The sequence below is a fragment of the Rutilus rutilus genome (assembly GCF_951802725.1).
Source record: "Rutilus rutilus genome assembly, chromosome: 8".
In the NCBI taxonomy this organism is placed as follows: domain Eukaryota; kingdom Metazoa; phylum Chordata; class Actinopteri; order Cypriniformes; family Leuciscidae; genus Rutilus; species Rutilus rutilus.
Window position 1 is genome coordinate 4,621,681 of NC_140222.1, and position 14,591 is coordinate 4,636,271.

The following is a 14,591-nucleotide window of genomic DNA, read 5'->3' on the forward strand; positions in this document are numbered from 1 at the left end:
GTTAAATGTTATGTCAATTTTTTTGATGCATTTTTATCGTAGTTTGTTTATACTTAATGAAGGAAAATATACAGGGTTGTTTTACAGTTTCAAATTGTTGTTATTTTTCTTTTCTTTTTTTGTAGAGAGATATGTCACATTTGTTTACACTTTGTATTTTACAAGCTAACTTTCATTGGTAATTTTTCTGTCTACTTATTTCTTGCATCAATAATAAATAATTTCACAATTTTAGTTACATTTAAGCCATTAAAATATCGTGATTGCTTTGGGCTTTACATTTCTCTATAAAGCTTTTAAATGTCTGATATATTTCATGACTGAGATTGAACGGACTGCTGTCTGTCTACGCCTGTAACCGTTTTTTATTTTTGTTTGATATGTTTTATTGATGCCTTGCTTTTTTTATACAGTATTTAGCGAGTTTTTGATAATCTAACGTTGATTTCGACTCGCGGTGATGACGACATCACCAGCGCGCGCTCCTTCAGTCAGTCAGTGGTGTCGAGTCTTCTGAGGTGAACAGTTCGCGCGCTTTCGCAGTTTGAAGAATTACGCGGTCATTTCTGAACGGTTTCCATCGTGTTCGGCGTTATTCGTGTACACTAAAGAAAGAAGAAATCAGTTTCACATACAAAACGGTAAGATGTTAGCGAACTGCCTTGTTGCCATGAACGGGGTTATTAGGAAATATAACTAAATGTTTGATAAAGATGGGTGTCATTAGTGTATGATTTTATATAACTGCTTTTTTTCTGTATCATTTGAGAAATAATAGTAGGGGAGAGCCGGGACATTTGAAACACTTTTCAGATAAATGTCGTTTTCTAAGATAAGGTTACAGTCAGATGTTTTATTTTTTTGTGATCAACAACTCACATATGCGTTCTCTTAGTATCATGTGTTATTCGTTACAAATATAGAATGATTTAAGTAAAATTTGACTTTGAAAGGCAGTTGTGCTTTGTTTCAATCGTCCCGCTGCAACACAGTCTATGGGTGGGACGGATGAAACAACAGTTTAAACGGCAACTATACTTAATGCTTGTTTTTGTGAACAATACCTGACAAGTAACTTATGTATTGTTACAAACATATTTTGTAATTTATTTTAATTTAAAGGTTCATATTAACTATTTTTGTTCTGTCACCCAATAAACAATATAGGCGATAAGCCTATGCGCGTTTTGTAATCTTTCTAACAGGCTATTTTGACGAAGACAGACAAATCTGTTTACAATTCATTTATTCTTCCTTGAGTCATATTGAGTGTTTGCTAGTTGAATAGCCTGTTATTATGAAGAAAACAAGGTCAACCAGAAGACGATAAATGAAATTTATTGAAGATTGGACAATTGATGATTATTACACAGATAACATGTGTTGCGTAATTGAACATGAATAATTTGCATTAAAAGAAACACAAATTATAGATTAATATACTGTTCCTAGACTTGTTTCTTTTAATGTAAATTCATTTTCAATTAGGCAACACATGTTATCTCTGTAATAATCATCAATTGTCCAATCTTCAATAAATTTCATTTATCGTCTTCTGGTTGACCTTGTTTTCTTCATAATAACAGGCTATGACCAGATTTAACTGGCAGGAGGCGCGGTCACTTAAAGGGGTGGTTCAGAATTTTGGACTTCAAGAGTATTCAAGATACTGAATTACTTAAAATTACTAATTCAGCCTAATACTAATATTAGGCATTACTCAGAATTCAAGAGTAGTTTGATTTCTAACATTATTCTCTCAACAGACATTTACATCGATAGTCTGGCGTTATAATTTATTTGCTTTTGGTGTACTGTGGAGTGGGTAAAACTGTTTTTAATGGCAGGCTAACAGATACCGTTGACTCGCGCTAGCCTAGCACCGGCGAATTATGCAACTGGAAGGACTGGGTGAAATTTTTTGAAAACTGTCTCCACTGATAAATAACACACAGGCTAACTTGTAAATGAGGTCCGATGTCCAAAATTCTGAACCACCCCTTTAAGGGTGTGTTGCAGTACTAATACACCTGCCGTATTATCATTACAACAGCACATGAAACAATAAATACAACTTGTCAGTCAAAAAAAGTACCGCCCGAAAGAATTCACTTACCGCACTCAAAAACAGCTTTGCGGCTTTAACTCCAAAACGGCATAACGTAAAGAAGAAATGTTTTCGCGGGTATGGTAGGCATTGCGTGCTAATGAAATTTGACGTACATGACGTGAATGGTTTTCAAGGAAATCTCAGTGTTTCATCCGTCCTGCGTTTCAATTGTCCCGGCTCTCCCCTAATCACTGTTTCTGGAGGTAAGGGACAAAACATATTTTAGAAGTTAGTTTTTAATATTTAATAATATATTAATTATAAACTGATATATTTGTAGACAAGGGTCTCAGCTAACGAGCCATGTAAGGGAACAGGTTTTTCTGAAAATATTAATTTTTTTTCTTTCTAAAAATGTACATTTATTCACTTTTTAACTTAATCTGTGTCAACTCAGTCAGATAAAAAGCATGATATTTTAATTTGATCCATCCAACAACAGTATACAGTCTTCAATTATGTAATACTGGTGTTCAGTAAAGGAGCTGAGTAAAAAAATACTATAAATATTTGTTTTCCACGTGTTAGGGTTATTAAGAACAATCCAGTTCCTAAATTGCTTAAATCTCTTCCCTCTGTTTTATTATTAAACACATATAATGTTCTTAGGCAAATCAGACATATTACAGTTCAGTTGATGTTTTAATATTCAAACACATTAAATGAAAAAAATGAATACAATATTTATTTCTAAATTAATAGAAACCTTCATTTGACTGTGTTTAATAATGACAGCGTTGACAAAAACAGATGGAGTTGACAACGGTCCAACTGAAGATTACAATAACTGATTGACAAAACAACAAATCTGGACAACTAGCCTAACTAATTTTTTAACTAATATGAAATTTAATACAACAATCCTTCCAGTGGTTTGTTTTTATCCTTTTAGCAATACAGTATGTCTCATTCTGAGTCTCCAGTAGCTCACAAAATACATTAATTAATTTTGTAAACCTTTTAAATTACATGTATTTTCCAAATATAGAGCATGTATTTAAAATAATACTAGCGAGATTATTTAAAAATAAAAGCAATGAATGTCCAGAGTATCCAGATTTCCTTTAGATGTAACTTTAAGTATTTTTATTTTTATTTCTTAATGTTTTACATGTTTTGTGCCATATCTAAAGAATCAGTGTAATATTAGAGCACTTGCTTTCAGCAGATATTCTGACTCAAACAATCTGTTTCTAGCAGCAAATACTTATAATAAAGTGAGATGATCTGCTGATCCTGAATGGCTTGGTTAATGAGTATTGATAGTCTATGGCTCATCACTATTATCAGAGCAGCTGAAAAGCCTCTTTATTTCATGTCAATAGATCCTGTTTTCTCCTCATTCATTATGCTGATGTCTTCAGATCTGTAAATTCACACATTAAGCTCATTTTATTGTCAACAGATTTGAGCAAACGACACAGTCAGATATTGTGATAGAAGATATAGGTAAGTTTAATTTATTTCATTAATCTGTGATTGACCATGTTCCATGTAAAAAACAAAAACAAGTAGTTAAGTCAAACTCAATTGGTGGGTTATTAGTTTCTTGCAAATTTGCATATTTATATAATAATTTATTATATATATACTTTTTTTATTATTACATGGTTTATGTTTTGGTATCTGGTAACTTTAACTGATTTTCTATAATTATTTGCCAATATGTAAATGAGATAAATGTAGGAAAAAAGTGTGTAGATGAAATTCTTAGAAATAAAAAGAGGTAGATTTTGTGAATTCCAACACTTTGAGATTAATTTACTTAAATGTTACTTTACTAGACAGATAGGTGCATATAAATACTTAAAATGTGTAAATTGGTATATAATAAAAACCTTAGTAAGTGATTTCTTCTTGATTTGGTCAGATCTGCTTCTCCTCCTCCAGTGAAGCTCCTCCTCCTTCAGTGAAGCTCCTCCTCCTTCAGTGAAGCTCCTCCTCCTCTTTAATTTTGAAAGACGCGTGTGAAAGCTGGTGACGCTTCTGTCAGATGCTGAGAGAAACGTGCTGTCCTGATTAGCATCTGTGGTCAAGTCATTTATATAGTACTTTTTATACAATACAGACTGTTTCATAGGAGCTTTACGGTGATAACAGGAAAATAATGCAACAAAGATTGTTTTGGCTGCACAGCAGCTCTAGAAGAAAGTCATTGTCCAGTTTCCGATTAATTTCCAATGTAAAAATAATTTGTTATTAAATTAGGGGCCGTTTACATGACACAGAAAACTTTTATATCGCTCATTTATACGACAGCAGCGTTTTGGTGGCCTGAGAACGCAAAGTTTGAAATTTTTTGAAAACAACTTTCGAAAGCGATTTCGTTATCATCTGTGTAAACTTCAAAGATATGCACATGTGTGTGTCACGTGTGTATCACATGTTTAGTATAGGCATGCGCAGGTGTGTAGTCTTTTTTTACAAAGTGAAATCGCCAATAACTTGTCTGGCCTGCATAATACAACGCTTTAGTCGTTTCCGTGGATACGTGTGAACGGGAATCATTTAGATAATGTTTTCTGAGGTAATGTTTGTGTGCAGATTTAAAGGGGTGGTTGATTATGATTTCACTTTTCTAACTAGAGTTAGTGTGTAATGTTGCTGTTAGAGCATAAACAACATCTGCAAAGTTCAAAGCAAAGGGAGATATTTTCTTTTAACAAAATTGCTTTTTAAGGACTACAACAAACGGCTGGTAGAGACTACACGACATTCCTCCCGGGTTAGTGACATCACCAACCCTGACATTTACATAAACCCCGGCCCTTGGAACACGGTTTATAGATTATCATGACAGAATATGCTAATCAATGACGCTAGAAGATAACTACACATAAGCTACATAACTTCATCAACTAACCATTCAGAAATGTCCTGTTGCTTCTACATGTTGTCACTTCTTCTTGAGTCTCTCCATTATTGTCTGACTCCGGTTTGAACATAAAAGGAAAAATTAATTGTGTGTGTGAGGTTATCGAAGCTGCTAAGAATGAGTTCTTGAAGCTCCGCCCCCTGTGCCGGGAGCAGCAGCTCATTTGCATTTAAAGCGACAGACACAAAAACTGTGAGTTTTTGCTCAGCCTCAAAAAGTGACAACTTTAACATGCTATATAAAAATATCTGTGGGGTATTTTGAGCTAAAACTTCACAAACACACTCTGGGGACATCAGAGACTTATTTTACATCTTGTGAAAAGGGCATTATACCACCCCTTTAGTAATCTGCACATGGAAAAAACTTTTGTCCTAAAAAAAAAAAAAAAAAAATTAGATGAGATGTTGTCAGGATATATGTCACTAGAGCCCCTTTCACAGCGCGATGATCCCGGGATTTCAAATTGCCGGGAAATTGCCAGAGTGCCTTCTGTGTGAACGCAAACACGACCCGGAATCGATGCCGGGTTGGGGATCTAGTAACATTGGCGTGTTCAGTCCCGGAACGCACGCTGTGTGAACAAAAGCCGTAATAATGCCGTGTCGTAGTGATGACGCAGAAGCCGGGATCGTTCTCCAGCTGGAGAAACGGTACGTAATGCGTTAGTTTATGATTGAATCAGAGAAAAAAATGCACAAGCGTGGTTGTGCAGCTCATAAGCAAACTTAAGACGCTGCTGAGACATTACAAGTCACATCGAGATCAGGTGTTTTTACAGGATTTTTACGGGTTGTGTGTGCATGCACTCTCTGATTCCACAAAATCACTGGCAGTGTGAATGAACCAAAATCAAATGAGCCCGGGTCAAATCCCGGGTCACTTTATCTGTGTATTTTCTGGAATCTCTGTGTGAAAGGGGCTTAAAATGAACTTTCCTGTCGTGTCAGGCGTTGTACTGTGCTCGCGGCGCGCACTCTTCAATATCACGCACAAATGCGGCGCACTTCACATAAAGCGCAAAAGAAACTACGAGCATGCAACGTCATAGTTCTGTCGTCAATTAAGTCATGAAATAACCAAAACTACATGCATGTCAGTGGGGATTTCTTTAAGACTGCAAGGGAAGCTCGGCTTCCCCTATAATGTCAAAAAATTAATGGTCAAATATGTACTATTGTGTTAACATTTTATTAACTAAAAATGCGTTAGAAAACGTTCATCTCAAAGACGAGTCAGACTCAGTTACATATTGCAGGTCGGCTGACTCGATTTCCTTCTCAAACATTCCCGTAGGGTCACAGTGCATTTCCCTGTTGAAGCCCAGCGTCTATTGACTTCAGTGGAGCTGCTTTGTACAGTTTTTTTCAGTGCTTCGAAACTAGACGTCATTGGATAAATGCTGCGATTATGTCCCGCCCACGGACGCTCAGCTTTTCTGGGGGTGAATGAGGAGTGGGCTGGCCTGGACTCCGGGATTCTGTGTGATGATTGGAGGGTCTGTTGAAAGGCGGCATCTCCTTTTGATTGGCAGCGATTTCATACAATAAAAAGTCGCTGACGCTGAAGCTGTTCGAGCTCAGTCCCATCGCGGATTTTACAAGTGATAGTCGAAAGACTATTTCTTGGTATTTGCTTGTCGAAATTGCTTGCCAATTTTCATAATACATTTCACACAATTATACATTTATATCTTTATTATTTTATTACTTATTATATTTTTATATTATTATTAGTAATAATTATTAAAATAATAAAAAAAATATTAGTAGTAGTAGTAGTATTATTATACTTTATTATATTATTACTATATATTATTACAAGTCACTGGAAAATACCTAGCTGGTATGTCAGGGTCACAGAGCATTTTCTTAAAAAGGAACGTAGGGCAGAATCTACGTATAAATAAATGGACGATTTTTATGATGTAGGCCGAAAATGAGCTTCCCCTCTTTGAAAGACCAGCAGCCGCCACTGATGCATGTAGTATGTATTTGTTATATATGCGTCACATGACTAAAGTATTTCTCTGTAGGATCACAGCCTTATAAGGCACAAGCTGACGTAATTTTTTAATGCACAAATAAATGTGAGAACTGTGCGTTTGTACTAGAAGGCACTAATTTTGCGATCAATTGTAAAGTACAAACAAAAATGGATTATATTTGATTGCATAAAACAACTAATTTTACATTCTGGCATTTATGAGACACTTGTTGCACAGTGCTATAAGCTAGATCGATATTAGAGTATCATATTAATAAAAGCTGGATGACTTGTGTTGCTAAATGTCACAATTATTTTAAAACATTGTATGATGGAGAAAATGCTGTATTAGTGTTACTACAAATAAAGCTCTTGACAATAGTGTTGTCTCTGAGGCATGTTAAAAACATGGTACTTGTGGTAAATCAAGAAAACAAGAGATTTAAACGATAATACTAACCGTGTTGAGCTACATAACAATGAATAATTTTCTGTCGATAAGGTAGGGTGATCATATGTCCTCTTTTTGGAGCTTAAAAAATGCGTCCGGCCGGGATTTCTAGATCGCCCAAAATGTCCGGGATTCGGCTTTTGCTCCGTTTTTGCATTGCTTTAGGTCCCGCCTTCTCGCACGCCATCACTGGTCATGTGATTAACGCAAACATTGGTCAAACTGCATCTCAGTCTTTCCCCTCAGCATTATCCTGCTGGAAGTAGCCATCAGAGGATGGGTACATGGTGGTCATAAAGGGATGGACATGGTCAGAAACAATGCTCAGGTAGGCCGTGGCATTTAAACGATGCCCAATTGGCACTAAGGGGCCTAAAGTGTGCCAAGAAAACATCCTCCACACCATTACACCACCACCACCAGCCTGCACAGTGGTAACAAGGCATGATGGATCCATGTTCTCATTCTGTTTACGCCAAATTCTGACTCTACCATCTGAATGTCTCAACAGAAATCGAGACTCATCAGACCAGGCAACATTTTTCCAGTCTTCAACTGTCCAATTTTGGTGAGCTTGTGCAAATTGTAGCCTCTTTTTCCTATTTGTAGTGGAGATGAGTGGTACCCGGTGGGGTCTTCTGCTGTTGTAGCCCATCCGCCTCAAGGTTGTGCGTGTTGTGGCTTCACAAATGCTTTGCTGCATACCTCGGTTGTAACAAGTGGTTATTTCAGTCAAAGTTGCTCTTCTATCAGCTTGAATCAGTCGGCCCATTCTCCTCTGACCTCTAGCATCAACAAAGCATTTTCGCCCACAGAACTGCCGCATACTGGATGTTTTTCCCTTTTCACACCATTCTTTGTAAACCCTAGAAATGGTTGTGCGTGAAAATCCCAGTAACTGAGCAGATTGTGAAATACTCAGACTGGCCCGTCTGGCACCAACAACCATGCCACGCTCAAAATTGCTTAAATCACCTTTCTTTCCCATTCTGACATTCAGTTTGGAGTTCAGGAGATTGTCTTGACCAGGACCACACCCCTAAATGCATTGAAGCAACTGCCATGTGATTGGTTGATTAGATAATTGCATTAATGAGAAATTGAACAGGTGTTCCTAATAATCCTTTAGGTGAGTGTACGTGTCAGTGTCAAATAAAGGTGTAGCGATCTAGAAGACCACATAAGGAAAGTATACAGGAGAACATCAGCAGGACTGAAATTATTTTTGACTGAAATAGTGTTTTGTTTTTTAATAGCAACTGATTTTATTTTAACCTGTGGCCATGAAAGAAACAGTATCATGTAAAAGGTGTTAAAAGATAAACAATTTTTTTTATTTGGTTGTTGTTATTCTATTGTTGTGGGCCAAAAGTTGAATGGAAAGGATGTTTTACTTTATGTATTAAAGTTCAATAACATAGTGGGGCAAGGCTGTGAATGCATTTGTCAAGTATTGTCCCCTGTCCCATTAATAGATAATGTTAATACACAAGTCAACAAAATATAAAACACTGTTTTGGTGTTTTTTGGATATTTTAGTCAAAAAAATCTTACATATTGTGCCTTTAATGAGGCTGAAGAACATTAAAGTTATAAAGCAGTTCATCAGATTTACGGAAACAGAAAAGAAACAGTTTAATCAATAAATAATATCGGGGATGCTCAGGGTACAAATTAGGGCCTGAAATTCAAATGTCTTTCACTTTCTTGTTTTGATCAAATGGTCAGTGAAACAAGATTTGATAAACATTCACATTGATTGTCAACATCAGGAGACCAAACTGAATATGATCGTATATTTTACATATTTATTTTGTATCTATCTATTTATTTATTATTTTATCAATAAACTTTAAAAACACCAAAATTAAACAATATTGAGAATGGCAGATTTTTTGCATAAATCAGTCAAAATCTCATTTATAGTTTCTGATAAACTTTTTTTTTTTACTTTGGTAACTGGGTTAATGAATGCAGTCAACATTACACTGGATTGAGATTATTTTCATGAAGCCACTGTCTACATTGCACTTTTTAAGGATTTATTAAAATGTAACTTTCTTACTTTAATCTCAGACGTGATGCTGGAGAATGAGGAGAGTGAAGAGGAGGAGAAACATCATCAGATCAAAACTGGAGCTAAAACTCGCTCACAGACTGAAAGTATTTCTTTACTGTAAAAAGAAGAGACAAGAAATGTTTCACTTGCCGTCAGTGTGGAAAGAGTTTCACACACAAACAGAGTCTCAAGGATCACATGAGGATCCAAACTGGAGAGAAACCGTTCACATGTGATCAGTGCGGACAAGATTTTAAACAACATGGTCACCTTTTTATTTTATTTATTTATTTAAGTTTATTTGAATAGGGACAAGTATGTTACATAAACTCATGTTACATACTACAACATTATAGCCGAAGCTAATTCTCAATGTTAGTCCCTAGTGGGCCTTTACATAAAAATAAACAATACATAGTTAAAATAAACATAATAATACAGTATAACACAATATAAACGCAGCGGACAGTCAGTGGTCACATTTCTGACCTCTGATTAAAGAGTCTTTAGGTTTGTGTTTGAAAAGGACCCAGTTTGACTCTCCTTTCAGTTCAGTGGGTAAACAATTCCAGGCTTTATTGCCCCTGTGCAGAGAAAGCTGATTGTCCAAATGAAGTATTACATTTCGGGATCTGACAGTTCCCGTTCTGAGCTTGAACGCTCTCTAGAGCAACTATGCACTCACTCAAGACCTGTGGGGCTTGCTGATTTAAACATTTGTGCATCAGCTTCAACAGAGAAAATTTAGTGGAATTTGCAAAAGATAAAATGTTTAAATTCCTCAGACTAACACAATGATGTGACCTAATGGGCTTCCTATCTAGGATTTTAACCGCTCTGTTATAAATCATTTGAAGTGGCTTAACTGTAGTAACAGTAGCCTGTGACCATGAGCAGATGCAGTAACTCATATGCGAGAAGATCATGGCGTGCATGAAAGTGAGAGCAGCATGAAATGGTATGTAGTCCCTGATCAGTCTGAATGTGTAAAGATTTGCTTTGGCTACTCGACAGATTTTTTTTAACATGACTGTCAAATTTAAGTTGAGAGTCGAGTACAAGGCCCAGGTATTTGACCTCTGAGACCTGCTGGATCTTATGCCCATTTATCCGTGAATTTAGTTCTTCTGATATGGACTTGAATCTTGAGGCAAAGCAAACAGACATAGTATTTTTACCATTCAATGTCAGACCTGCATTTTGAAACCACACCGCCACAGTTTGCAGGTATTTTGCCAGTTCATCAGAAACTGCATGCACACTTTTCCCTCGCACATAAACCACTGCATCGTCAGCGTACATCTGAAATCCTGCTGCAGGACATGAGTCTGGCAGATCATTAATATACAGTGTAAAAAGCAAGGGCCCAAGAATGGACCCTTGCGGTACTCCTGAATTAATTTTTAAGAATGTAGACATTTCATTATTGATCACCACACACTGATCTCTCAGTTCAAGATATGATTTGAACCACTGTGAAGTTAATGTTGTGAAGTTAAAATTGGACAGTTTGTGGATAAGGATGTCATCAAACCTTCAGTCTCACATGATCATCCACACTGGAGAGAAACTGCACGAATGTGATCAATGTGGTAAAACATTTTCGAGGGCTTCAGGCCTGACAGTTCATTCCCAGGAGAAACCACATTCATGTTCTTTGTGTTGAAAGAGGTTTTCACGTCTGCAGAGTTTAAAAGCTCATCAGAAAATACACACTGGTGTAAGAAATCATATGTGCTTTGAGTGTGAGAAGACTTTTATTACAGCTGAACATTTAAAACGGCACCAGAGGATCCACACTGGAGAGAAACCGCACTCATGTGATCAGTGTGGGAAGAGTTTCACACAAAAATCACAGATAAACCGACACATGAAAATCCACTCTGGAGAGAAGCTGAGCAAATGACATCAAAGCGTTTTTATATCTGTATATCAGAAAATACTGGTGTAAGAGATTGTGTGTTCTTTGATTGTTGGACGTCTGTACATTTGCTATTTTGCTTGATTTTATCAGTAAAGTTTCTCACTTTTAGGTTCAAGAGTCTCTCCATGTTTTATTACAGTTATTATGTTGAGCGCCTCCTGGAGGAATACAGACTTCATTAATAGTTTAATAAATTACTAAATCTTTTTTTAAACATCATTTGTAAATGTTTACATTATAATTAAGCTCATTATTTTTATACATAAATGTTTTATTGTCTGTTGATTCTACTTAAGAAATGATCAATTCATAATTTTGGGTAACTCTGAAAGCCATTAACTATTATGATTGCTATTGGTCTTTCCATGTTTAAAATAATGATAATTAAAACCTTTAAATAAATCCTTGAACTGTCTAATAAATTATTTTTCAACCTACACATGACTGAGATTAAATTATTGTTTCCATGAACTTTAAGCGTTATTTTAGTGTATGTTATACTTCGTATAAATAGTTGTTAGCAATATTTGGCGCGTTTATTTGGCATCACCGCGCTGACGTCATCAGTAGTGTCCTTCCTCGTTCGGCGCGTTTGTTGTGTCTTCTGAGGTAAGTTCTGCAGTTCAGATATTTCGCGTATTTACACACCCATAAAATACACTTTACACAGTTTGTTTAAGCAACATTTACAGGGTTATTTCTGAACTGTTTTCATCGGATAACGCGCTAAATGTGCGTCTTTTCTGGCGTCTGTAGACTGATATAGTTCAGCACGAAACAAACATCTGAGGAAAATGTTGAAATCATTCATACATGGACGATCTTGTCATATGTTTCACTTTGAGAGTGTTAATGTAGTGTTATTGAATGTATAATCTCAAACTTTTGTAATTTGACCTGTGAGGAAATTTCATGGGGATAGAAACATCAACTATCTTGGTCTTTAATGTGGCAATCATTTTAATGATGGACATAGTCAGTTATGTAATGTTAATGACAGAAATCAGAAAAAACTAACTCTAAAAATGGGTGTTATATTGTTATAGTTTGTATGTTTGTGTCAGATGTGAAAAGTAATACTACAATCTTTTAAATAGAGATGATTTATAATATTTAAGGAAATATATTCTGGCTGTCTGAACTCAAACGTTTTCTTTTTACCACAGAGACCCAAAATTACCACAGAATAACTATAATGCCCAAAGTTTACAGTGCAAATACAAACAATAATGTCTGTCAACATATGAATGAAACGCGCTGCCGTTTCTCCTGTTTTTTAACGGAATTATTATTTTCCTAACGCTCACATCAGTTCACAAATAAATGATAGAATATTCCCATAAGTCTTCAATATACCTCATCTGTGGTATCCATTAATAAAAATGCACTAAAACTATGATTTTTATTTTAGTTTCAGGCCTGATGGAGGAAAATGAGGAGATTGGAGAGGAGAAACATCATGTCAAAACTGAAGAAGAAACTCCCTCACAGACTGAAAGTATTTCTTTGAAAATAAGAGACAAGAAATATTTCATCTGCCATCAGTGTCTGAGTAGTTTCACACGACAAGAAAGCCTTCAGGAACACATGATCATCCACACTGTTGAGAAACTGTATGAATGTGATCAATGTGGTAAAACATTTTTGAGGGCTTCAGCCCTAAAGAGCCACCTGAGAGTTCATTCACATGAGAAACCACATTTATGTTCTTTGTGTGGAAAATTTTTTAAATACAAACTAAGTCTTGAGATTCACACAAGGCTCCACACTGGAGAGAAACCGTTCATATGTGATCAGTGCGGGAAGAGTTTTAATCAATCATTAAACCTTCAGGAACACATGAACATCCACACTGGAGAGAAACCGTACGAATGTGATCAATGTGGGAGAAGATTTTCGAGGGCTACAGGCCTGAAGAACCACATGTTAGTTCATTCACAGGAGAAACCACATCCCTGTTCTTTGTGTGGAAAAAGTTTTTCACGTCTGCAGAATTTAAGACTTCATCAGAAAATACATACTGGCGAAAAAGCTCATAAGTGCTTTGAGTGTGGGAAGAGTTTTATTACCGCTATACATTTGAAACTGCACTGGAGGACTCACACTGGAGAGAAACCTTACAAGTGTTCACACTGCGACAAGAGATTCCGTCGGTCAGATCATGTGAAAACACACGAGAGGATCCACACTGGAGAGAAACCGTATCACTGCACTGAATGTGGGAAGAGCTTCACTCAGATATCTTCTCTACTTAGTCATAAAAAATACAATCACAGAAAGTAGATAATCTTCAGCATCCTCGCCAAACGTGACACGATAACACCATCAGGCAATAACATCTCTTCAAAATCTGTCCTAACCAGCCACAACGAGCGACAAAACAAAAACATCTTCTAAATTTGTCACAGTAAATAAAGTTAATCTTCAAGACCAGCAGATTCTACTGAGATTGAGACCAAAGAACAGCATCTAGACGTTTCATTCTTGTATATAATTTTGCTTCATGGTATAAATAAATATTATACTTTATTATGAGTTAAATGTTATGTCCTTTTTTTTTTTTATAATGCATTTTTATCATAGTTTGTTTATACTTTTATGAAGGAAAAAATAGTTTTTTTTTTTTTACAGTTTCAAACTGTTCTTGTTATTTTTCTTTTCTTTTTTTTGTAGAGAGATCTGTCACATTTGTTTACACTTTGTATTTTACAAGCTAACTTTCATTGTTAATTCTTCTTGCATCAAGAAAAAATAATTTCACAATTTTAGTTACATTTAAGCCATTAAAATATCGTGATTGCTTTGGGCTTTAAATTTCTCGATAAAGCTTTTAAATGTCTAATATATTTCATGACTTATATTTCATGTTTTGTACAGTATTTGGCGAGTTTTTGATAATCTAACGTTGATTTTGACTCGCGGCGATGACGACATTATCAGCGCGCGCTCCTTCAGTCAGTCAGTGGTGTCGAGTCTTCTGAGGTGAACAGTTCGCGCGCTTTCGTGTTACGCAGTTTAGAGGGGAAATGAAACGAACAAAATATAATTAGATAACGTGGTTATAAAAATTGTAAACAAATTAATTCAAATATAATATTAAAAACAAAACATATATGAAGTTTTTCCCAATACTGAAATTTACATTTGTTGTTATCAGAGCGCAGCCGTGTTCGATGACGTCACTGG

The 14,591-nt window shown here is 35.8% G+C and overlaps 1 long non-coding RNA gene across 1 annotated transcript; it reads left to right on the plus strand.

Moving 5' to 3' along the window:
• Positions 1-11,958: 11,958 nt before the first annotated feature.
• LOC311296113 lies at positions 11,959-13,940 on the plus strand. Its single transcript, XR_014628498.1, has 2 exons — positions 11,959-12,014; positions 12,817-13,940. It is a non-coding gene; the product is annotated as an uncharacterized lncRNA (long non-coding RNA).
• Positions 13,941-14,591: the final 651 nt, after the last annotated feature.